Here is a 25,409-nt window from a genome sequence, read left to right as displayed (position 1 = left end):
TTTAATTAGGGAAATTTGCAGTGCCTCATGATTCCCATTCTCCTCTACAACCTGGGATACATTTCCCATTATGCACTATATCTCCCATGATGCACCATGGCAGCTCAGCAATAGGAGAGACTGTGGTGCAACATGAGCCATGTAGTCCAGCCAGGGAACCCCACAGAGAAAAAGAGGGGGCACAAAGCACCTGAACTGCAAGTCCCATGAGACACTGTGGCAGCTCAGGTGGATGCAATTTAATGTTGGACTGAGCCAAACTGAAATATTCCCATTCAGTTCCACAACCCAAATCTAAATTAAATGTTTCAATTCAAGAATGCTGAACATCTTGTTTCCATCAAATTTTTGGATCAGAAGTTTTTGGCTTTTTGATTAAAAGTTGAAATTCTAGGGTGGGGAGGATGGAGCCTATTTTCTAACTAGCTCTGTTGTGCCCTTACTCTCTTAGTAAGGCCCACTGCAGGTGCAGGTGAGAGGCACAGTTCTTCTTGGCTAACCTGTTAGCCACAGGTCTCTCTCACCATCACTTACAGTCAAGGCTGATTGTAGATCTGCTGCCAGAGTTTTAATGCTAAACCTGACCTTCCCCCAATACTATCGTATTCATGACTTTGTTTGAAAAATGTCACACTGAGCAAAACTGCTGCTATGTACATTTTATTTCTCCGCCTGATGACTTTAACTAGTCATAGAACTAATCTCCTATGGATGAAGCAGAAAATGCATTCTGCTGATTGTTCTTAGCCAGAGCTTTTCTGACTCACTGATATCCAGCTATCTCCCTTTAGCTCCTTATTACATGCATTCTCATTATAGGCACTAATTCCCCTTTCCCCCCCGCCATGGCACTAAGGTCGTGGGAGAATAATACACAACAAATAGTTTGACTCATCCACACCTTTCACCTCTACACACAATAATAAGACCAGCATTTGCACACAGACTCAGAAAGGAGCGATTTCCATAGCAACAGCGAGAATACATTAAATAGTCTGAATGCTGCCTCAGAGACAGTGTACAGAGCACCTTCTTTAGAAATACATAACAACAAGGGCTCTGAATTGCATTTGCTGTGTTTATATATGGAAAAGATTTGCATAACATTATTTTCGGGTCAAAAAAATGGTCTTTATTTCTAAATAAACTCAAAGAAACAAGAATTGTACATGGATGTAAAAATACCACTAAAGTAATCAAATCTATATAATTACTGATGATACTAGGATAATCCTGCAACAGCTTCTGAGCAACCACTTTTTCAGCATGATTCATACAGCAGCTCAGTGGACTATTATTAATAAAGGGTCTAGTGGTAAGGGAAAAAGCCACCTGAAGCAAGCAGTAAGAAAATGGTAGCACAATAGATGTAGAAAACCAGGATCAGCTGGGGATTCCTGCTGTTGGAACATGGGCAGGCAACATAGCTAGCATTTGACAACACAAGGAGAATCAATTTTGAAGAATTGGAAACCTTAACTCCACCCCCTAAGACTGGTGTGTGCCTTTCTGCTCCTTGTCACTTCCTGTTCCATTTTCTCTGTTGTGCTCACCAACGTGTGTGCACACACAGCAGCAGAGCTTTCAGGCTCCCCACTTGTGACTTCCCAGAAAGGCTAACAAATTGGTGAGACTCCAGAGAAGGCTGTAACATGTATTAAATGGTTAGAGGGGCTGATCGCTGAGGAAAGGCTAAAAATAAATAGGCCCTGATATTATAGTGAGATCTGTAAGAGTGGCCTAGGTATCTATGTGACAACTGAAGGTTAATGTCACCATCTGCATTTATTTGTAGGGCATCAAATTTGGAAGAATTGGTTTGATTAGATAAAGGAGGAACTAAGTTATTGAAAGTAATCGATTAAATTTAATGTGAAAATGTAGGTTGAGTATCTCGGAAAAATTCTCAACAAGGACTGTTATGCTGCCTTGCAGTAGGGAAACTGGACTGTGGAATAGTCTTAGGGAAATGGTGGGATCAGTACTGTTGAAGTTACTCAGATTTAGGGTTGAGTTTTTAAAAAATCGGCAATCTTGCATCAGGGTGAGTGGGGTGAACTGAGTGCTCTAATTGAAACCAAGCATGCTGGTCAGTCCATGAAATACCATGTACCTCTCTCCGCCAAAAATATGACCAAGGCTGCTCAGCATATCTGACAGTTTTATTTCTTTAATACCTTTTACATGAATTTTGTTTCTTTGTTCTAACCAAGTAGGCACTTAACACAGTTGTGCAGTGTTTTTTGTTTTTTTTTAAAGGTGTCAGGTCCTTTCACTTGGTGTGATAGAACCTGGTAGCTAGAGAACAGAGAAGTGATGTTTCCAATTAGCACAAAAGAGGCAAGTAATAGCATTTTCCTATGTGTGTGCAGCCAATAACACAGTGTTAGATTATATTGTGCAGAATATAAAATAAGGCCGGATTTGCGCACACAAGTCTGAGCTCTCCAAGACTAACGGCCCAGCCTCTTTGTAGCAAAAAAGTCTTCTCTTCTCTTTCAAGGAAACAGGGGCGGCTCTACGAATTCCACTGCCCCAAGTAGGGCGGCGCACCACGCCGCTCGCGCTGCCGGGCGCCGGTCCCACACCTTCGCGGGACCTCCCGCAGACGTGCCGCTGGTCCCGCGCCTACGGTGGAGCTTCCGCAGTCATGCCTGCGGAGGTCCAGTTGTCCCGCGGCTCCGTTGGACCTCCCACAGGCATGACTGCGGAAGGTCCGCCGGACCCGCCTGCCGCCCTCCCGTTAAAATGCCGCCCCACGCGCGCGCTTGGTGCGCTGGGGTCTGGAGCCGGCCCTGCAAGGAAATACAGCCTCCTTGTTAGTCCTGAGGCTAAATTCTGCACTTAGTGACTGCTGTAAATCCAGAGCAACTCAACTGACTCCTGGCCAGATCTGCCCAGTAAATACTAAGAGTGGGAGTAATGTGAAGAGGCATCACCTTTTCCCCCATGCCTATGCATATCCCTCCTTTTGGACATCGCATGGCTGCAGCTCTATGGTTTTCTGAGGAGGCTGAGCAGAGGGTGAAACTGAATGTGATATACAGGAGGTCAGATTAGATGATCTAATGGTCCTTTCTGGCCTTAAACTCTATGAATCATTGTGCCCTGATACCAAAAGACTTGTGCATCATGTAGGACTGACTTCAAGGATGATGAATGAGGGAATGTTCACAATATAAGTCCTGTGATGATTTTATTGTTGACAGTGATTTATTATTTCGGGTCTTTGGCTGAGGTGATTAGTTTAGTGACAACAGAATGAATGTTATTGCCTTAAAAAAAAAAAGTGTTTTAGCCCTAGCTCGTCCTGCATCTAATTAATTGTAACTGCTATGCAAAGGTAAAGATGCAACATTTAGCTGGGATTGGCCCTGCTTTGAGCAGGGGGTTGGACTAGATGACTTCCTGAGGTCCCTTCCAACCCTGACATTCTATGATTCTATGAAAAGCCTGCCAAGGCTGATTCCCCACTCTGGCACGTCGAGTGCAGAAGGTGGGGGCCCGCAAGGATTCTAAAAATGAATACCGGCCACTCCAGGCTTGTATTAAACTCCCAAGGTCACAGCTTTTCTCTGACCTTGAATGGGTAGATGCTGCCACTGCCCAAGTGCAAAACCCCTTTGAGGACCCAGGAAGGCACACTTGAGAATTCCTTCCTGTGGGGTCAAGCCCTTTCACTCCCACTCCGGGGAAGAGCTGAGAAAGAAAACAAAGGAAATCAGCTGTTGCCACCAGCTAATTAAACAACATGTGCACAAACCTCTTAGGACACACAGATCCTATCCTGTTTTTAAAAAGATAAATTTTATTAAAAATAAAAAGAAAGAAAATACATCTGGAGACTCAGGCTATTGCTAGATTTAAAAAAAAACACTTACAAGGATTAAGCATAAAAAATAATGTTCTTGAGGTCCAGCTTAAAGGTTACAAGCAAAACAAAAGCATTTGGGGTTAGCACAGAGGAGTCCACAAGCAATAAAGAAATAAAAAGAGATAAACCTAACTGCATCTTCCTAGACATTTCCTGATCTACTTACATATCTGGGATTTCAAATGAGTAGTTTCTAGGTATACCAATGATTTTTCATACCTGGCCCCAAGTTTCTTACAGCATAGTTGCTCTGTCTGCTTCTTCCAGAGAACAACAACAGACAGGCAAAAGAGGAGTTTTGTTTCAATTTTAAGAAGTTCTAGCCTTCCAATTGGCTGTTTTGACCAGGTGCCCACTCACTTCCTTTTACCTATGCATCACAGTGAGACTTTTAATCCTTTTACAGGCGAAGCAAGTAGAGAACAGCTACTAAGAGGCATTTTATGGCTGGCTGGTCCATAAAAGGGAACTTCCCCCACTCTGCCCCTTCATTTATCACAAAGCCACAGAGCAACTGGAAAACAATATTTTCCAGCATATTGAGCTCTTCCAGATTTATGGGATACTGATAGCCCCTTTGCTTCTGTTTTTCTTATTTCAGCTTTTCCATTATTAGCTTTACCTGTTCAGAAGTGATATGGGTTAGGTCTGGCTTCATGGATGCCAGGGTGAAAAGAACCAGGCAGTTTGGCTAATAAATATAATACAACTTGTATCTTTTATTTTGCTGTTGTTGGCTGTATTTCCCCTTTAGAACTGGCCTTGCTGTTCATTAGCTAAATCAATGAACATAATGTATCTTACTCATTTATTTTTTCTTAGGAAAGATAGGTCCTGAGCCATGGGTCCTCTCTCTCCTTCTATTTTCCCCCAGATTCATCTCTGCTGCAGCTATTTCTGCTCAAGTGAACAGTGCTGGCTGGGGATCGTCTTGTGTATTTCTGCAGTGGTTAAATGAGCACACTACTGGTCATTTCAGCTGGAAAATAGAAGACTATATGATAGAATTGTTACTGTGCCACCAAAGACACATTTATCAAAAAAAGAAGCAGTGCTGCTAGTACTAGTCACATCATTAGAAAGCAGGAGCATAGTAAGAGAGCAAACATCAGTAGAAACCAGAGTAAGTACAGAAAGAACCTACAATTCAAACTCTTCCTGCCTTTAAAAGGGGGGCATAGTTTTTCAAATAATGCCCACTCAGATTAACTTTTACTAAGTATATGATTCCTGGCAACTACAGTAGCTTTAAAAAATGGTTTTATAGCCTAGGTGTCTCAGTCTCTCCTGCTTTTACACACACTTCAGAAGGTTTGCTTAATAGGATTTTTTTTATCTCTAATTTCTCTAAAGTTTAGTCCTGCAGAAACTAATCCCAATTAAAATCAGTTACTAGGGAAGAGCGTTACTGGAAGCTGCTTTATTTCATCCCACCCACCCGTCCTCTCCCTTCTTAGAAATGCAATGTCCCTGTGTCAAAGCCATACAAAATAGGGGTTGTTTTTGGTTTGTGTGTTTTTGTTTGGCAGAAATGAATGAATTATTGCGACTCCATAATGTCAGGTGGCATTGCCGGAAAATATACTGAATAGAGACTAAAAAGGGACCAGCAGCTTGTAATACTGTCTTTTATTGAAGCAGTGGAGTCACATGATTCTCCATGTATCCTTTAAGCTAGTAGTAAAAATGACTCAACTTGCCAGCCTTGGTAACAAGTGGCTGATAGTCTAAAAGGTCTGTTTTTGTTATAGAAAAATACAGCACTAAATATTCCAGTTGATTGGTCAGAGACTGGCTTCTGAAATTACACGGTAAGGAGGAATGATCTGCCTTTACAATGCGACTCCAAGGTTCTTTTTTTTTTAAACTACTGCAAAGTGAAAACATCTTCTAGTGCCAATACCAGATCTTGCTAATATTGCCTTAGGAAAGTTTTTTAATGTTTAATAAAACACTTCTTGGTCCTGGAATGGAAGGTGCTACAGCAAGTATTATTTACATTTAGTTATATCTGTAAGGATCATGTGGAGGAAAAAACGTCTCACCTCTTATGTCTACGCTGCCAAAAAAAAAGACCTGGGGCAGCAAGTCTCGGAGCCGGGCTCAACTGACTTGGGCTTGTGGGGTTGTGCTGTGGGGCTAAACACAGCAGTGTAGACGTTTGGGCTGGAGCCTGGGCACTGACACCCAGCTAGTGGCAGAGGGTCTCAGACCCCAGGCTCTAGCTCAAAACTGAACCTCCACGCTGCTCTTTCTAACCCCATAGTGTGATGCCTGCAAGTCCAGGTCCATTGACACAGACTCTAAGGGCTGGTCTACACTGGGTGGGGAGGGGGTTTCAAACTAAGATATGCAAATTCAGCTATTTGCATAGCTGAAATCAAAGTATCTTAGTTCGAGTTACCTGGCCGTCCTCACAGCAGCGAGTTGACTGCCGTGGCACCCTCATCGACTGCGCTTACTCCTCCTGCCGAGGTGGAGTACAGGCGTCGATTAGCGGATCGATTTATTGCGTCCAGACAAGACGCGATATATTGATTCCCAATACATCGAACACTACCCGCCAATCCGGTGGGTAGTATAGATGTACCCTAAAACTTGCTGCCATGGGTTTGGGGTGGGGTTTTTTGTTTGTTTGATTTGATTGATTGCAGTGTGGGCGTACCCTTAAGAACAAAGAAAGAGATTTTCTTGGGATTGTCAGTGTTCAACCCAAAACTCCTCCCCACAAAAAAAACAGATGCCCGGTTTAATTTCTTTGTTTGTTGAAGTTGGATATGGGGACTCTATGCCATGTCGTCTTTGAGCATAATCCATAGAGAATTATGTGCAGCCTTCTGGGTGATGCAAGTCCCCAAAGACCTCAAACACTGCCTCCTTGGTGAAATGAAATATCTAGGGGACAGGATGGCCCATTGTATAAGCCCAATGAGGAGAAAAAGCACTCACCCCATTGTAGAGAGTAGGGGAGCTGTTCAGGAGAGAAGAGCTCATGCAGGTGAAGGTTCTGCTTCAGTGACTTTTTCTATTTACAAGAATGACAAGACAGCTATCTCTCCCACCAAAGAGTTCCTTCAGCTTTAGGGCCAGTTATGGGGTACTGTGGAGCATGGGGAGATCCTTCTGTTCTACCTCCTCACCCCATCACTGGCTAATTCTGAAGGATTATAACAGTTAGCTCACCTGGATGCCCAGTAATAATGTCTTATTGCATGATGGCAATGTTCAGGCTGCATGCCTCCTGCCTTCATCTCCTTTGAGCTTTTGCCTGTACAGGCCACTGTACCTTTAATAATCTTCCCAGGCTGACAGATTCAGTGAACCAGAGAGAAACTTGCCAAACTCACTAGACTTGGCTGAATTATTTGTTGTGAATTTAATTCTTCTCTCCTAGGCACGAATTGTTTGCTAGCAGATCTGGATTTCAACAATGTATCTGGAATTTACCAAATAGGCTGATGTTTTCTGCACTATGGAGCATTTGTAGCCTCTTAAATTGAGTAACATTTTTAAAAGTGCCTGAATGACTCAGGCTCCTAATTCTGAAAGTAATGGTTTCAAGAGATTGAAGTGTTATGTGCACCATTTGGTTGCTCCTCATCACATAGATGGCTGCATCTCACTCTGTTAGCTACTGTTCATCTAAAAGATTTCAGTCCATTTTTGTATCTGGGGTTCTGCAGACACTCTCATGATACAAGAGTTATTCACATTCATTCAGTGTTTGCAGGATCAGGCCCTGGTTTGGTGCATGCTAACATTTATTTTTAATTGTATTTCTTTAACAGTTTAGACTAGACAGTTGCATTGTAATATCCCAAGCAATGTCTTCAATAGACTGTCACCTATTGCTTGATGGTATGGTATAGGTATACTTAGAAAAATGTACTGTGGGCCTGATTCAGAGCCCATTGAGGTCAATTCCTTTTGACTACATTGGACTTTGGAGGAGATCCTGTGGGCACATTTCAGGCGCTTTTCATACATTTTATTAAAATTCTATGCAGTACAGCTACACCCTGATATCAAAAGCAAAATCATGACAAACTAACCTGATTTATAATCCTTGATATGTTTTGCACAACTTGTATGTAATCAAGGACATCACTACACCAAGAGTAAGAAAGTTGGTATTAGGAGTCTACGCCTTGTATGAGGCAGGCATGAATTATCCAACCCATAGTATTCACCTTCATGGATATGGACCCTCAGAAGTTCCAGAGCTTGAGTGGAAAATTGTGCTAGGTGAGAGAAATACCTGGCATCCTAAGATGATGATGGTGAAGAACAGAGCTCCCCAATAAATACAAAGTGACTCATGACTATTTTCTTAAATATCATGCTGCTATTTGTGGGGGCATAGTATTTGGACAGCTGTCAGATAGTCATGAAAATGTTCAATCACTTCCTGACTCTTTCAAAAGGTGTCCCAGAATCTTTAAAAGCCACCCAGAGTAGATGCAGCCTCCATTGTTTCTAAAATGCCCACAAACAGTAAACTGCAATAGAACTCAATGTATCTACCTCAGATGACTGAGAAACACAGTTGACCTTGTCGATGCATCAGCTAGTGAAATGCAATAAAAAAGTCTTCTGGTAAAAGGACAGACCTCTTAAGTTAATACTTCTCCTGTGAACCAAACCTAAACGTATATCATACAGCAGAGAGGGACCCCTTAAACAAATAGCTGTAAAAGGATTAGACCCGCTAACCTTGTTGCAGCAGCATTTTATAATATAATCAGATTTAACAAGCTTCTGCAATACGATTTCAAATACAAAACGCTCATTAGCAGGTTCTTTGACAGTTTTTCAGACGTCAGATGAGGTAAGAGGTCAGTTTCATAACTACTCTGTCCCTTGTAGTTGAATAATTAATGATTTAAGAAAAATGTATTTAGTATTTTAAAATCAGTGGATTTGTGCTTTGTCTTTGATAACCCCAGAATATTAGCACCACAAGTGACAATGGATTTCTAGCTCAAGAGATGTATGCCTTGAAATAGCAAGAGGCTTACATGGCCATTGCTGAGTGATTAAATGCTTCTTTAGCTGGCAGACCCACACTGTAATGGAAACAGATGCTGCTGTCCCTAGTGTTTTCTCCTAGTCTTCCCACTAATGAGAAGAATAATACTGGGTGTCTGATACTGAGATTTTGTTTTAAAAGCTATTTTAATTATAGAGCCTTCCTTGAATCAATGCACTGGGCTTACAAGAACATTAATCACTCTGCTTCAGTCCTTTTGGATTTTCAATAAAAATGAATGAAATAGTTGATCCAGCTCTAAAATTGCTTAGGGAGCTTGAATGAGATTTCTTAGAGACATCTTCAGCTTTCTGAGAGTCCATGTAGAGTCAGCTGTATGAAGCACAGTTCCAGGTACCAGTTACAGCAACTGATAGCATAGTTAAATCTTGTGGCTTTGGTAGCTCATGTTGAACATGGTTTTTCTCTATCATATTTTGTTTTCAGAACAGGAGCTATTTATCACCCAACTTAAAGTTAATTTAAGTTGGCATTGGGGTGATTCATTCTGGATTGATCTGCTACGGTGGATGGGAATAGTAACGGCGCACAATGGCACTTCATGAGATAAATATTTGGCAAGGGGGCGTTGGATTTATCTGAAATTTGGCTCAACCAGAAAAATGAAAAAATGTCATAAGTGGGGCTGGTAGCACTTCCTATCATTAATGGGAAGTGTCAGTCACCCTTATAAAACCTTTGTTTAATTGTTTTATATGTTGCCAAATTTAAGTGGGCTGCAATTTTTATTCTGGGTATCTGCCACAGGCTGAATGTTTTCAAAAAAAATTCATCATTTTCCGGCGTTAAAAAAAAAATCAGGTGACCTTTTCTTTAAGACGCCTTCTGAGACACTCTAGCTGCCCATGCTTTGGAGCAAGGACTTGAAATTTGGCATAGGGTGGCCTTTGTGTCAGGCATGTGCCTTTTGCCATCTTCATAAAAAGCCACCTATATCTAGCCAAGTCATAAGCCTTTGAAAATTGCAGTCCACACATGCTCAGAGATTTTAGAATTTAGCGGTAAAAACTCTGAAGATTCCATCCTCGCTGAGCAGTCTCGAGACCCTTACAGTGCCTAGTGCTGGCCAGACTCTGCATGTGCCACCCTCACAGAGCAACTGTCGAGTACAGGGTGGATGGAGCATGTTCAGTTGCTCTGTGAGCGTGGTGCATGCGCAGTCTGGTCATACATATGAACTCTCAGGGGATGGAGCATGCTATGTGTGACCAGACTCTGTATGCTCCTGCTCCACAGAATGAGAGCGCAAGTTCCAACCCAGGGTTATGGAGATGAAGCTGGACTTTTCCTGTAATAGTTGCTCTGGTCCAGGGCCAGGTACTGGAATGACAGCAGGGAGCCCATCTTGTGCTCTCATTTACCCCCCTCCCCCCACGCGCACACACTGCTGTCCAGACAGCATGGAGGAGGAAGCTGCCTCACTCAGATGCAGTAGGGATATTAGCCAGTCTGGGGAGAGAGAAAGCAGGAGATGGGGACAAGGAGCCTGGTGAGACTGGGACTGGCGGGGCAGCAGAGAAGAGAGATGAATCAGGACTGTGTAGTATCTCATTTGTTGCAAAAGTTGGAAGGTGTGTACCTATTGTGGGTACTGGGACAGGTGAGTCTAGGCCTGCCCAAAGCTGAAGTCCCGCCCCTTCAACCGTGGGAGAGGAACCATTGAGCCGAGGCTGCAGGTGATTACTTGGGACAATGAAAGAGAAAAACAGGAACAGGAATGAGATCAAGATTAAAAATTAGAGAACCAGAAGGGGGGACTGAGCGGAGAACCCAAACAGCACCCACTGCTTGTCAAGGCATCTCAGGAGTCAGTGGACACTGCCCAGAAGAACTCTGCAGAGAGGTGTGATTGGACAAGAGACTAGATCTAGGCCCCACAGTCACAGGAGGAGCTGAAAGAGGGGCTGTAGCCTGATGCACTCTATGCGCATCAGGGTCTCCTTCTTGCCACAAAAAGAACAGGTTTCAGGAGTTCACGAACTGTGCCAGATGCATACTTGTGCTCACGGATCCATGGAGGAGCTGCCAGCTAATATCCCCAGAGAGCCACGGAACCAAAGTGGAGTACACGCTGGCCCAAAGTGTGCCCTGCAGGTGGTGGCTGGTCCCACCACTTGGTGCTGTAGATGGACACAATGGCAAGAAAGTGGATGGTATGAAGCACGAGCGAGTACAGATGTTCTTTGGGCGCAGTTCACAGACGGACTGTCTGGATGTCCTTCAGCTGATTCAGGTGCGTGTTGGGGCCAGTCAGGAAGGCTTATGGGGCAGCAGCGCAATGATGAGTTCCAGAGGGCCAGGGGTGGGCAGGGACCCACTTGAGGAAAAGTAGTATTCTCCTGGTGGTGAAGGTGCTCTATTACCTAAAGGAAGCTTGTAATATTAAAAATGGGAGGTTTTAGAATGACAAGAAAAACAACTTTAGCCCCTTGTCCTGAACTGTTTGTTACTGAGTAGTAGTAAAAGCATTTTTCTGACAACTGTTTGGAGCTGCTGCCAGAACAATCCCACTCTTTCTTCACTGCACTAAAAGCTAGTAGTTAACAATTTTAATGCCAGGTCAGAGTTTGGTTTCATAATTACTATATGCAGATCTCGAAGAGCCCAGTTTTAGGAGAGTGAGTAAAAAATGGACCTCCTTAACTCAGTACAATTTTTGGACTAGAAAGGTGACTTTCTGTTTATCAATTTCTATTAGTGAAATTGTTGCTAATAAAATGTTCAAATCACTTACACGGTGGCCATGCCTAAAAACTTGTTTGCCCTAATTACCTAATAACCATTACCTCAGTATTTTTATACTTACTATTTCCAATAGTGCCTTATATATAAGCCATCAAAGGGAAAATTATAATATTTTAAATATGCCCATGGTAGGGTGCTAAAATACTATTTAATTATAAATTTTATTCTTATTATCATGGCACTTATAAATACCATTATTTATTATTCATTTATTTAGATTTAGATGACAGTAAGAAATGCACACACAAAAGGCTCTCGGGGCTAGATTTTTAAAGGTGCCCTAACAATTAGCTAGACATTTAATGGTAACCACCCATCAGCAGAAAGGGAATACAAATAATGAATTAACGTAGTTAATCAAAGCAACAAAACTTCCCGTTTCCTGCCCCCAGGATCCTATCTTCAGCCTTCCCCAAACCCCAGTCAAACAGATTGCTTTAGGAGAATGCCTGGAAGATCATCCAGTTTGGATTATTCTGGACCAGGGAGATGACATTCCAGAATCCTGAGGCCTTCACCAAAAACACCCAGCTGGTAACCTCCTCTCTTGTAATGAAAGATTCTGGCCTCTGCTGACCACAGCTCTGGCAGTAGGCCACGTTGGGAGAACCAGTCTTTCGGGTAGGCATATCCCAGGCCACTTAAGGCTTTTATAGGTCATAAGCACCTTAAACTCCAGTCATGTTAGTGTTATAATATCAAATGTAAATATAATGATAAATATACCTGTATCTAACACTATTGTATGCCACTTCCTTTCAGCTACCACAAGGCTATGATGCTTCAGGACATCCCAGTAGGTTGCCAGGGGGCAATTAAATGGGCAAGATGTAACCCAGAATATGAGAGACCTTGCAAGAAATGCATTTTCTTTGATCATGTGGTTCATATGTTCCTAGGCCATGCATACATCTTCTGTGAGACTAGAAATCATACCATTTTGCCCATTCCACTTTTGCCAGGTGTGAGAAATTTAGCCAAAGTTTAAATTTTACAGAGTTTTGAGGTACAAAAGTAGTTCTATCCAGCTCTGCTCTTCAGAATCCAGTCCTAGGATAATGTGCTCTGATTTTTTTTTAATTGTGTATAATCTGAAGGTTTTATATTCTATCCATTGTGACATTGGCACCTTCTCCTAAGAGGTATCCTATTTTATATTCCAGATCATTGCTTTATAAAATAAATAAAACCCAGACCCATAACAATCATTTGCCAACTTCCTCCAACCCAAAAGATTTCCATAAATTCTATACTCCTAAAATGGTTCTCGCTTCAGTTCAGCCACTGCTTGATTGTTCTAAACTTTTAAATTGTCCTTTGTGTGTTAAAATGTGGTCTTGAAGTCTAGGTGATGTATATCCACACCTTCCTATGCACTTGCACTATGCAAGATTCTTGTTAATCTTCCTTTTGAGAATTCATGATGAATATGTAACATTCTTCTTTGAGTGATTGCTTATGTGTATTCCACAGTAGGTGTGCATGCTCGCAATGTGCACCGGAGTCGGAAGTTTTTTCCCCTAGCAGTACCCGCAGGGGAGCACCCCAGTGACCCCTGGAGTGGCACCTCCATGGTGCGGTATAAGGGGCACTGTGAGCTCCCCCCTACCCTCAGTTCCTTCTTGCCACCAGTGAAGGTGCTTCGGAACTGCTCTGCTCCAGCTTTGTTGTAGCTCATCCCCAAAACTGCTTGTGCGTTCTGTGTATGGTACCTGTAGTTAGTTAGTTTAGTTTAGTTTTTAGCTACAGTATCCGGCGTGCCCCAGGTTTTAAGTCATGCGACACTTGTAGGCGATCTATGCCACTGAGTGATCTGCATGCAGACTGTCTGTGCTGTTTGGGGGAAACCCATCTCAGTGATCGCTGCAAGATTTGCAAGTCATTTAAGCCACAGTCCAGGAGAGAAAGGGACGTTAGGCTCTGGGCTATTCTGATGGAGTCAGTGCTGACCCCAGCTCCAGCGCGCTGTTCCGAGTCGGCACTGGGCCCCAAGGTTTTGGTGCGCGGTGACCCTTCGGTGCCATCAACTAGTCAGCGCCACTCCCTGTCCACAGGGCACACCAAGAAGGCTAGAAAGAGGCCGCCTTCGCCATGGCACCGGAGTAAACCCAGGACAGAGGCTAGACCCATGTTGGGTAGTCTTTGATCCCCACTGGCCTCTAGGTCTCCGACTCAAGTCAAGCACAGTAGCCCGGTCCATTCAGAGCAGGCCTCCCCAGATGTCCAGATGCCCTCCACACTGGAGGCCCTGCAGGCGGCTCAGGATGTTATGTCCATGCCAATACTGGAAGCACCGCCAATGTCAGCTCCACGCTCCAGAGGCAAGCCACCTCTGGGATCTCAGCAGTCACCCCTGGCTCAGTACCGGTCTCAGTCGAGGGAACGTTCCCGACACTGTTTGCCGCACAGTGATCGTTTAGGGCAAAGTCCACGTGGATCACCCTTGACTCCCACCAGGCTGTCTGGTTGGGTTCCGTCTGACCTGTTGGACTCTAGTGCCTGCTTTCTCTGATTGTTGGACATCTCTTCTTAGTGGTATCTCCATCCTGCTGGCTGCAGCAGGTCTCACCTCATTGGTAACAGGTTTTGGTCATTCACCCCATCAGTGCCTACTCTAGACTGTTTACATAGCCTTATGATGGGGTATTCCTGTGTGCCAAAAATGCTAACAAGGATCTGACCCAGAAGAAAAACCTTGTGTAACAGTCTCCTAGCTGTTTTCACAGCTGATTCCACCTTACCATTACTCTGTGGATGTGCTGGGGAAGAAGTGTCCATGCCAATACTATAATATCAAATGTAAATGTGGCAAACTCCCATTTACGTGCAAATCTCTTGAATCCTTCCAAGGAAAACTGAGGTCCATTGTCGGTAAATACAGTGTCCAGAAGGCCATATCTCACAAAGTGGCCTTTGGTTTGCCAATCACTGTCTTGCTTCTCATATCAGGCAGGGCAGCGACCTCCCAAAAACTTGAATAGTAGTCCACTGTAACTAAGTACTGCTTTCTCCTTGAAGGTAAATAATTCCACTGCCATATGTTTCCCATGGCTGGGTGGGCAGCTCATGTAGTAACAGTCTCTTTCTGCTGGAGGTTATCACATGACTGGCAAGAGTCACACCCTGTTATCAAGGAGTGGAATTGTGTATTCATTCCTTGTCAGCAAACACACTATTGAGTCTGTCTAACACATGTGTCAATGCCAAGGTAGGAGGCATGCTTTTTTTTTGCATAACATCCTTATGTAATGAGGTAGGGATACCTCTGTGTCCTCAAAATATTCCCTCCAGCACACTCTGCTTGTCTTTTATTTGAAAAGATGGTTCTGCTCCATCTGGTACATAGCTTTTTGTCTTCTGACCACCTGCTGGTATGGCTCTATTGACTGTCTGTAGTTAGTTGTCCTATTCTGTAGCCCCTTTTTGATTTCCATCAGCTTTGCTGTTGAAACTGAGAAATAGTGCAGCATATTAATGGGAATTCAGTGTCCTCATCTCCTTGCCCCAACTCACTGGTGCTGGGTTTCTATGCCCTGCTCAGGACACCAGTAATCACCGTGGACAATATCTGATCTCTAGCCTGGTAATGCTGGAGGCACATTTAACATGTGCTGCAATCTCTTTGGAGCACAAAAAGGTGCTTTTTCTCTAGGTGTTTGTGGCCTGATTGCACTACTATTGTGTACCCGTAAGTGTACCGATGGAGTCGTTCCACTCCAAATACCACAGCCAGAAGCTCTCTTTCTGTTTGGGCATACCCCTGTTCAGTCTCTGACTGGGCTCTGCTGGTGACCAGCTCCTCCTGTAAAAGAGCTATACCCAATCCTTTTTCCAATGTGTTACACTGGAATATCAGTGGTTCTCCTGGCTGGTAGTACTTCAGGACTGGGGCATCCATTATTATTTGTTTCAGCATGTCACAGGCTTGCTGTTGGGGACCTGCTGGTCCCACTCAACATCTTGCCTTGTGAGCTGATATGGTTTCTCCTACTGTGTCCGGGTGTGGCCAGAATTTGGACAGAAAATTGATCATTCCTATCAAGTGGTGTATCCTTTTCACATCCCCTGGCGTGCCTCTGACTGCTTTGATCTTGTTGGGATCTGCTTTCAGTCTTTCTACTGTGAGCAAATGTCCAAGGTATGTCACCACACCCTGTTTGTTACATTTTTTTTTCTGGGTTGAGTTTTATGTTCTTATCTCTGTGGGGTTTGTTGGGTTTGTTTTTGTGTTTTGAAGAGTCTGTCAGGTCCACAGAATTGCATGTAACAGCCAATATGCGTAAATGTGTAACATATATGGGTCTACCTCCTCCTTTTCGGATTGGTTTTTAGTGGAAAAATCTATGTTGCGCCATAGTTTTTGTTCTGCTTTGGGGAGCAATAGTTCCCCAGGACTCAGGTGTGCTGTGAAGCTCAAGGCAGAGTGGTTCAGACTTCCCTTCCTTGTTCCACAATAAGATAAGATAACAGTTTTTTACTTTCCTGGTCAGGTCCGCATCCAGCTCAAACCGCTCCTTCCACCATGGCCATTGCTGGGCTAGATTTGTGTCCACAAAATCTAGGGCTCCATAGAGCTTCAGACTGAGCTCCGTGGCTCGCACTGCCAGCTGCTGCACTTCAGCGAACTCACAGCTCAGCTGATGCCATTATTTCCTTAGCCTGCATTCAGCTTCACTCTTTGCTAAGTCAAACAAACTTTATTAAAATCTGTGCATTGCTCCCTCCACGGGGCTGAGTTGCTTCCAGGCTAACGCTCTGCATTCTCTGTTCCATTGATGGCCCATCAATAACAATCCTTCACGGGAATACAGGCCCTCTGCCTCCAATTCCACTGATCATAATACACCATGGGTTTTATTTCCTCAAACTTTACAGATTCCTGTTGCAAACCTACTATACTACTCTCTTCCATAAGATTTTTAAGGATGTTATATGTCACTATTCTGACACACACAAGTTTGAACTATAATATACAAAGGTAAGCCCTATGATCCCTGGGACAGTGCCCTATCACTATTTTTGTGGGTGCCTGTAGTGAGGCGGCCTGGCTCCCGACGACCCCAGAGAGAGAGGAACCAGAACAGCCACCTAAGTGGGCGGAGCCACCTAAGTGGGCGGAGCCACCGCCACCTGTTCCCGCCCCCCGGAAGTCAAGGGGCGGGACAGGAAGTATAAAAGCCCGGCCTCAGCACTCAGTTGGAGCCCAGCGGCCGGAGAGGACGGACGCTCCTGACCGGGCTCCTGCCGGACCGAGCCTGCCCCGAGCCAGGTACCCTGACGCGGACGGACCGAGCCTGCCCCGAGCCAGGTACCCTGACGCGGACGGACCGAGCCTGCCCCGAGCCAGGTACCCTGGCGCGGACGGACCGAGCCTCCCTCGAGCCAGGTACCCCGAGGTGGACTGGCCGAGCCTGCCCCGAGCCCGGTACCCCGAGGAGCGGCCCGAGCGGCCCCCTGACCCGAGTCCGGAGGAGCAGCCCGACCTAGACCGCCTTCAGCACGCCGAGGAGCCCATGGTGTGGGACCCCGCTGCCGAGCCCAGCGACGAGCAGGTACCCGAGGAGGGGGAGATGGAGTGTAGCCCGGGGGTAGCCGACCCCTGTCTGGCTGAGGGCACTGACGTGCCCATGTCAGTGTGTTGCGGCCAGGATCCCCACTGACTGCAGCGGATCCACGCCGCTGTTAGGGCCCCGGGCTGGGACACAGTGGAGTGGGTGGGCCTGTGTCCCCCCTGCCACCCCACTCATGGGTGGCAGACTCCCCCTCCTACCAGCGGTCAGGCAGAGAAGCCTGCACTTACCTGCTGTGGCTCAGAGCCTAACACAAGGACCTGAGCCCCGGTATTGTTGTGACTGCTCAGCTCCTGCTACAAGGACCTGAGCCCCTGGGACTATTGTTTGTTGCCCCACCCTGACCTAGGACTGGGGCTTACTGACCATTGTTGCTCAGCTCCTGATGCAAGGACCTGCGCCCTGAACTCTTATTGTTGCTTAGCTCCTGATGTAAGGACTGGAGCCCTGAACTATTATTGCTGCTCAGCTCCTGCTGTAAGGAGCTGAGCCTAGAACTGCTGTGTTTGGTGCCCCGCCCTGATTGAGGGCCTGGGCTTAGCTTGTCAACTTTGTTACTGCTCAGCCTGCAGGAAGGATCTGAGCTCCCTGGACTCTTGTGTGCTGCCCCGCCCTGAGCTAGGGCTTGGGGCTTACTGACTTTGTAACGGCTCAGCTCCAGCTGCCAGGACTGGAGCTTAGAACTGGTTTGCTGCCCTGCCCTGAATGAGGGCCATGGCTTATTGACTGTATGGGTGCTCAGCCTGCGGGAAGGATCTGAGCCTAGACCTAGTGTCTGCTGCCTCGCCCTGACTGAGGGCTGGGACTCCTTGCAGTAACCGTGTGCCTTCTGTTCAGCCCCTGCTTGAGGGGCAGAACCCCAAGACCTTCAGAACCCGGAGACTGATTTGGGCCGTGTAGTGAGGCGGCCTGGCTCCCGACGGCCCTTGAGAGGGCACGGCCCCAACACCGGACTATTACAGTGCCTAAGTCATGTGTTATGGGAGAGCACTCAGAGACTCTGGTGATAGAGGCCATGTAAGTGTCTAGACAGATCTTCCACTAACATACAGAGAGAGCCACTGGAAGCAAAGTTGGCATTTTGTGCAGGACTGAAGAAGAATGCTATGTGAATAATAATCTTCTCTTTAGCAAAAGAAACAGCTGATAATATCAACAATAAACATACCCCTATAGAGATAAAACAATGGTAAATATAAGTACTTTACATGATTAACTGATGATGTACAAAGAATGAATGTTAACAAATACTGATAGCGATACAGCAAATATTGATAAATGTCGAGAAAACAGTTTATTCTATATAGTCGTATACTATAGTCATGCCTAACTATTTATTGAGGGAACTCCTTTCCCCTATGGTTACCTCTTAGAGAAGGAACTGAGATGTTTTTACACAAACATATGTTCACACCTAAAGAGGTGAGAGAATATTTTAAGGTTCCTATTTTGGGTGCTACTTCTAAATATCAACAGCAGACCCCTGCATAAATTAGCAGGAAGGTAATGAATGATAAGAGATGTTCTACTTATGATGCCATAAATTGTACAAATAATGATGATTTATGTAGTCAAGAACTAAGCTGGCTGTTCCATCAGTTCTCTGGTTTGACTGTCTTTAAAACTGCAGCAACAAACAAATACTGCTTAATATTTTTCAATTTTAATTAAAATTATTTAATAGATTATAGTAAGTGTAGAACTTAACATAGGCTGTTATAATTTCAAATTATAATTTTAAATAGGTTTATTTTAGAAACAAAAATGTATTTAATGTACATAAAAATCTGATTTTAAATTTAAAAAATCTTTTTTTTTTTTGTCCACCCTGAGCTGCACCAATTCAAATCCCTGGCTTGAAACTGGTGCAGTGGCTGTTCCTGTCTTCACTAGGGGTTGATGGCTGGTATAAGGGCAAATCCTCACTGTAAACAAGGCCTTGGTATGTTTGTACGGTGCCTTGTACAAAGGGATTCCAATCCTGGTTGGGGCCTCCAAGCACTACTGGAAACCAGATAAGAAATAGCAGCAATATCCGGGCGCTGCTGGTGTATATTGCTTTAGCATTCGATTCTTCCAATAAGTCACTGCAAATCGTTTTTAGAATAGTTAAGAATTGAGGTATGGATTCAAATCGGGCTAATGAAACAGCCCTAACCTCCACCGCTGCCTCATGCTCTTTATAAAGAAAATGACTTTTGTTGAAGTTTTGAATGATTTGTGTCTCATTCTTTTGCTCACTGCCAAGGTACAAAGGACGTTCATTATACGTTCTCAGAGTTGGGTCTGTTTGTAATCATCCGTGGGAGTAGTATTGGTTTCAAAGCAAAAGCACCATCCTGAATACAAGAATCATACAGAATAAAATGGCATTACTTTTGCTATCTTTTGTTGATGATAAATAATTGGTGACTGAGGCAATGTATTTCGGTGGCTTTTCAAAGTGCTTCTGTATTACTCCCTAACTATTTTCATCCATTGCTTTTATCTCTTGGCAGTTATGCAAACTTCTTATCAAATAGTCTGCGAATAAACTGATTTTGAATTTGTAAACAGGTCTGAAAATTGCATACCAGAAAATCCCTGGCTGGACTGCAAGTGGCACAACAAAGAAGTGGGATTGTAAGTCTCTGGTTCACAGCTCACAGCAGCCCTTTCCCTTCTCAAACAAGGCACTCCACACAGCCAAAGTAGAGCGGGACCCTCACTTAAAACCCCTGGTAGTGCTATACAAATAGTAGATATCCTTAGCTATAAACTAATTCTAAGTAGTGTATTGCACCAACACAGGCTTGTGTTAACACTTAATGTAAATAGAGCTGGCTGAATGGTGCAGAAAAAGGATTTCCACAAATATTCATTTAAATTTTAAAACAAATTGATTTCGTGTGTGTGTGTGTTCTGCAGATATTTTAGCACCTGCATGTACTGGCAGGAGTGTTTTGCCAAAACAGTGACTGTTAAATAAATATTACAGGCTATTCACAGAAAACAAACCTAAAATGTGTAATAGTGAGTAGGTGCACTGGAAGGGTGATTCGAAGTGTTACATTTATGCAACAGCTGGGAATACATCCACTGTTAAATATCTGACACCAAGTAGAAATTGTTACTATGGAAGTATAGAGAAATATGGGCACTGTCTTTAAATCTAGGACAAAGAGAGTGGGGCGGGGGGGAAATAGCTTCAGATAATATCTTGAGCCAAGTCAATGGCAGCCTAATTAACATCCAAAAATAAATTCAGTCAGCCAGCTATGGCTGAGGGAGGGGGAATTTAGACATAATAGGCTAGTTTCAGCCAGGAGCAGACAGCCTATTTGCCCAAGATAACAGGTCCGCTACCCCAAACACTGCTTGGCACAGCTGAGGATAGAGGGAGTGGCAAAGGTGGCTTTAAGGTACTGGCCACATTTTAAAAGAAACTTGGGAACAAATCAGTATGGCAATTTTAAAGTAATTTTGGCGTTTTAAAATTGTTTTATTTCTGATGTTAATTCTTCAACTTTCAATCAAAGCAAAAAACAGTTAATTCCTCCACACAAGTGGAACTTTATTTGATGGGAAAGAAAAATATAATAACTAAGGAAGAGAGACTCTGCCGTCCCAAGAATGGATGGACTGCCACACCATATCATCTGTCACCCCAGGCACATGTTTGCTCCGCTGGTGCCTGGAGCCGACCCTGTATGTGAGTATTCTTCCGCTGCACTGATACTGCTGTTTTCTTGTGCTTTATTTTTTTTTTTTAACATTTTTGCCCCAAAATGAGTGGTTCAAATAAAAAACATATGTATTATTTCAACGCCGAGTGGGAAGAATCCTATTGTTTTATTGAAAATAAAGGGAAATGTGTTTGCTTATTGTGCAGTGGTACTGTTGCAGTGCCGAAAACACATCATGTTGAACGCCATTTCCAAACTAACCACGGCTCTTTTGACATTAGCCATAGTTGAGAAAGGTTTGATTTGAGTTAGTTAATTTTTCTTCTATCTGCCCAGCAATCTGTTTTCACTAGACAAGTGGTAACGTCTAAAAGTGCTACTATTGCTTCCTTTAAAATTGCTCATCTGCTCGCAAAGAAAAAAAAACCTTTCAAGATGGTGAATTGTTGAAGGAAGCATTTTTGACTAGTGCTGATTGCCTGTTTCAAGGATTTCCTAACAAGCATGAGATTTCGTCTGCAAAACAAGACTTGCAGTTATCAGACAACACAGTTACGAGGAGGATACATGCAGTTTCAAGCAACTTGCAAACTCAGCTAAAGGATGACTTGGAAATATGTGACTGGTTTTCACTGCAGTTCAATGAGTCAACAGTTATATTGGATACAGTGCAGTTGGCAGTTATGGTGAGGGTGGTATTTAGTGACTTTACCATAAAAGAAGAGTTACTAAAAGTATTTCCTATGAGAGGGCGAACAAAGGGTGAGGACATCTATAATTTAGTCAAATCATACGTAACATCAATTAGTATACCACTACACAAGCTGTCTGTGATCACCACTGATGAGGCACCAGCAATGATGGGCAGTGCCAATGGATTCATTGCACTCTGCAAGAAGAATGAATCCTTTCCGAAAGTTGTCTTATCATTGCATTATCCACCAAGAAGCTTTTGCATCAAAGTTCTTTCTTTTCAACATGTCATGAATGTCGTTATTGAAATAATTTAACTGTGTTTGAGCGAAAACTTTGTAACACTGAACTTTTTAAGGCCCGGTTGGAAGATGTTGATGATAAATAATCTGATCTTATCTTGCACACAAAAGTATAATGGCTGAGCAAAGGTAAAGTTCTTGCATGTTTTTTAAGCCTAATTGAAGAGATCAAAGAATTTCTGAAGTCCACAAATCAGAACTTCGAGCAACTAGTTAATGGACTTGGCTTTTCTTGCCGACATCACTGACAAATTGAACATTTTAAATCTTGAGCTCCAGGGAAAAGAAAAACGTGGCTCAAATGATACGTTCTGTAAAATTATTCAAAGCAAAACTGATCTTGTGGATGTCACACATATGAAGACGAAGTCTCTCATACATTTCCCAAGTATGAAGAAAAAGGTACGCGACAGTCATTTTAACCCATCACCATTTGTTATCCACATTCAAACACTTCTGGAACAATTTGAAAAGAGATTTCAACAGTTCACAATCATTGAGCCTGTAGTTGCCTTTCTTGTGAATCCTTTTACTTGCCAAATAGAAGTAACAGAAATGGTTCCATCAATTGCGAGTCTCAGTCAAGTAAGAACAGAAGACGTGGAACTGGAGATTTTGGACCTTCAAAATGATATTGTTCTAAAATCCTATGCAACAGATGAAAACTTTTGGAATTTGGTTGACCAAAAAAAAGTTTCCTGCCTTAAAAAATGTAGCATACAAAATAAAATCTTATTTTGGTTCCATTTATCTATGCGAAGTTCTGTTTTCAATAATGAACATCATAAAATCAAAATACAGATCTCGGCTTACAGATGCCCATCTTGACAATTGCTTATGAACGGGACTATCCTCCTACTCTCCCAACTACAAAAAATTGGCCAAAGAAATGCAGTGCCAAAAATCACACTGACTTTTTATTAGAAAAACCACATGAATTAATGATACCTATTTTCCATTAAGTGCTGATGAGCACATATGATTAACTTGTGTTTCACTTTTTTTCATATTTGTTAGTTAGTTTGTTTGTTTTTTAATTGAAATCCAGATACAAGTAACAATACAAAGAATAGTTTTTAATGCACCATAACTGGCTATCTATGTTAAACTAAGAATAATAAATATATTTGGACCAGCAGTTCAACAATGTTTTACTTTTTTAAAATAAATAAAACTGTTTATGATATTTATTTTGTAAAAACTCCTTAATTTTTCTTACAGGTAGATAAAAAAGAGCAAATTCACATGGTAAGATGAAAGAGTAATTGCCAAATTTAATTAATATCTTTTTTACATGTAAAATTACCTTTTTTATCTTATGGATGCATATATTCTGTAATATTAAATATGATGATTTTCGTATTATTTAATGTACACATACAAAATAAGCCTTGAAAAATGGTTGGTGCCTGCCAACATGAATGTCTTCTGAAAACATGAATGTGCTACTGGCCACAAAAAGGTTGGGGGCCACTGGTTTAAGTGTTGCAAATGTTCACATCAGGGTTCCCAACTATATAATAATTTAATAATACTGGGCCTGACCGTGGGCAGAAACCTGCCAACCCTCAACCTGATAACTGGGAATTCTTAAGTAATCAGTGTAATTAATGCATAATCTAAAGATCAGGCAACATGGCAAAACTGGCCAATCAGAAGCAATAACATTTCAATACAACATGAGACCAAGTCAAGCCTTTTTGGTGAGCAGAAGAGTTGAACCAGGGCTGCAGGCCAAATGAGGAAAAATAAACAATATAATATGTTACAGTACACATTCGCCCGTGCCCATCCCATTCCAAAATCAGTTTTCCAAGTTCCATAGTGACTCAAAGGATGGGAGGGGACAGTAATTAACCATCTCCCTCTCTGCCAGTGTATCAGGCTGCCTATCATATGAGATATTGGCTGAATAAACTTCTTTGCTATAGACCTGTTCCACACCCATAGGCATCAATGGAGTTCTGTCACTTTCAGTGAGAACAGGATCAAGTTCTAAGTCTATTGCTCTTCAACACTTACTGTATCTTTTTTTTTTTTTTAAGATGTGACTTAGGCTGCTCAGTGGAGATCTGAATCCCAACGCCACTAAGTCTGAGGGTGTTTGGATCCAGGATTTTGGTGCAGTTCCTTCTCTAGGTCATTTAAACAGTGGCTCGGTAATGCTCAGAAATTTAACAAAATTGCAGAACTCTACCCCACAGCTCTTATACTCATTTTCTCACATACGCATTGAAGAGCATGAGAACATTTTCCTCAAAGTATTCACAGGACCAATGGCTCACTTGTACTTTGAGTATGTTGGTTTATGTTTGCTCTTACTTCTTTTAAAGAAGAGCTAATAGCATGGATTTGTGTTTGGTGGCATAGTTGCCAATTCCGTATACTGAGTAAATCAATTGTTGTTGTTCGTCCAGTGTTCCACTAATGATTGCCATGCTACAAAAGTGCCATGTAAATGCCTGTTCTCACTTTCTGGTGACATTGTAAATAAAAAGAGGGCAGCATTATCTCCTGTAAATGTAAACAAACTTTTATCTGAGCAAGTGGCTGAACAAGAAGTAGGACTGAGTGGACTTGTAGGCACTGAAGTTTTACATTGTTTTGTTTTGGAGTGCAACAAAAATCTACATTTGTAAGTTGCACTTTCACAACAAAGAGATTTCACTACAGTACTTGTATGAGGTGAATAGAAAAATACTATTTCTTTCGTTTATCATTTTTACAGTTCAAATACTTATAATCATTCCTCTGGCGGGAAGCAAAATGGCTTTGGAGGTTATACCACTACTCTATCACCATGAATAAGTGTTGAGAGGCTCCACTGCTGTGTTGGGCCCTGATAAGGAAGATTTTTCCCTCTACCCACGTGTATCTCCACAGTGCAAGTCCCAATTATTCAGGCTGTGTGCTAGTGGTCAGGATTTGAGCCACAGTATTTGGCAACTCCAGAAATCAAAGACTTAGCATTTTGACACATTTGTAGCTATAGTATAATGATGCGCTTTGAGAATTGCTCTTCGGTAGGAGTTTGCTCTTCTACAGTCCATGCATATTAGGTCAGGATAAGTGATGTATGAGTTGAAGCCTCTTCAGTCTCTTTTTTCTTTTGAATCTGGAGAAGAATAACCTAACTTGGCTATCTATGCCCTCCTCAAATGAATTAGAGCTGTACTCCTACTTCAGATCTACAGAGCTAAAGTTAGTAGCTTTCTATGTGTCATGTTGACAGTGCAAGCTAGAAGCTGCTGAAATAGTGTTAATTAACAAGTTCAGCACTTAAAAGGGCCAATGGTAAAAATTCCAAGGTTTTCTTCCTTTTCACAGGATTGTTAGAAGGTAACTAATACAACCTGGAGCTGGCAGAGAGGTTTATAGAGCACAGAGGTGCAGGTTCAGTTCTCCTGGGCTAACATGATCCATAAACTAGTGACTAGAAACAGGGCTAGACCCAGATCAGCTGCTGCAGTGGTTAGCAGGTTTCTCAACTTTAACTGTGTAGATGAAGAA

At 42.9% G+C, this 25,409-nt stretch overlaps 1 long non-coding RNA gene across 2 annotated transcripts in view; it reads left to right on the top strand.

The window, feature by feature from the left end:
• Positions 1–25,409, top strand: part of LOC120368599 — a 67,911-nt gene that overhangs the window by 26,960 nt on the left and 15,542 nt on the right. Inside the window, exons 3-5 of one of the 2 annotated variants that reach the window (XR_005582684.1) lie at positions 4,749–4,997; positions 19,796–19,861; positions 20,758–20,930. This is a non-coding gene — a long non-coding RNA (uncharacterized LOC120368599). The remainder of the gene's footprint in view (positions 1–4,748; positions 4,998–19,795; positions 19,862–20,757; positions 20,931–25,409) is intronic. The other variant, XR_005582683.1, reaches the window with a different exon arrangement.

Source organism: Mauremys reevesii, linkage group 7 (genome assembly GCF_016161935.1).
Source record: "Mauremys reevesii isolate NIE-2019 linkage group 7, ASM1616193v1, whole genome shotgun sequence".
Lineage (NCBI taxonomy): Eukaryota > Metazoa > Chordata > Testudines > Geoemydidae > Mauremys > Mauremys reevesii.
Note: the sequence above shows the minus strand (reverse complement) of the source record. Positions and strands in the feature narration are given on the sequence as shown.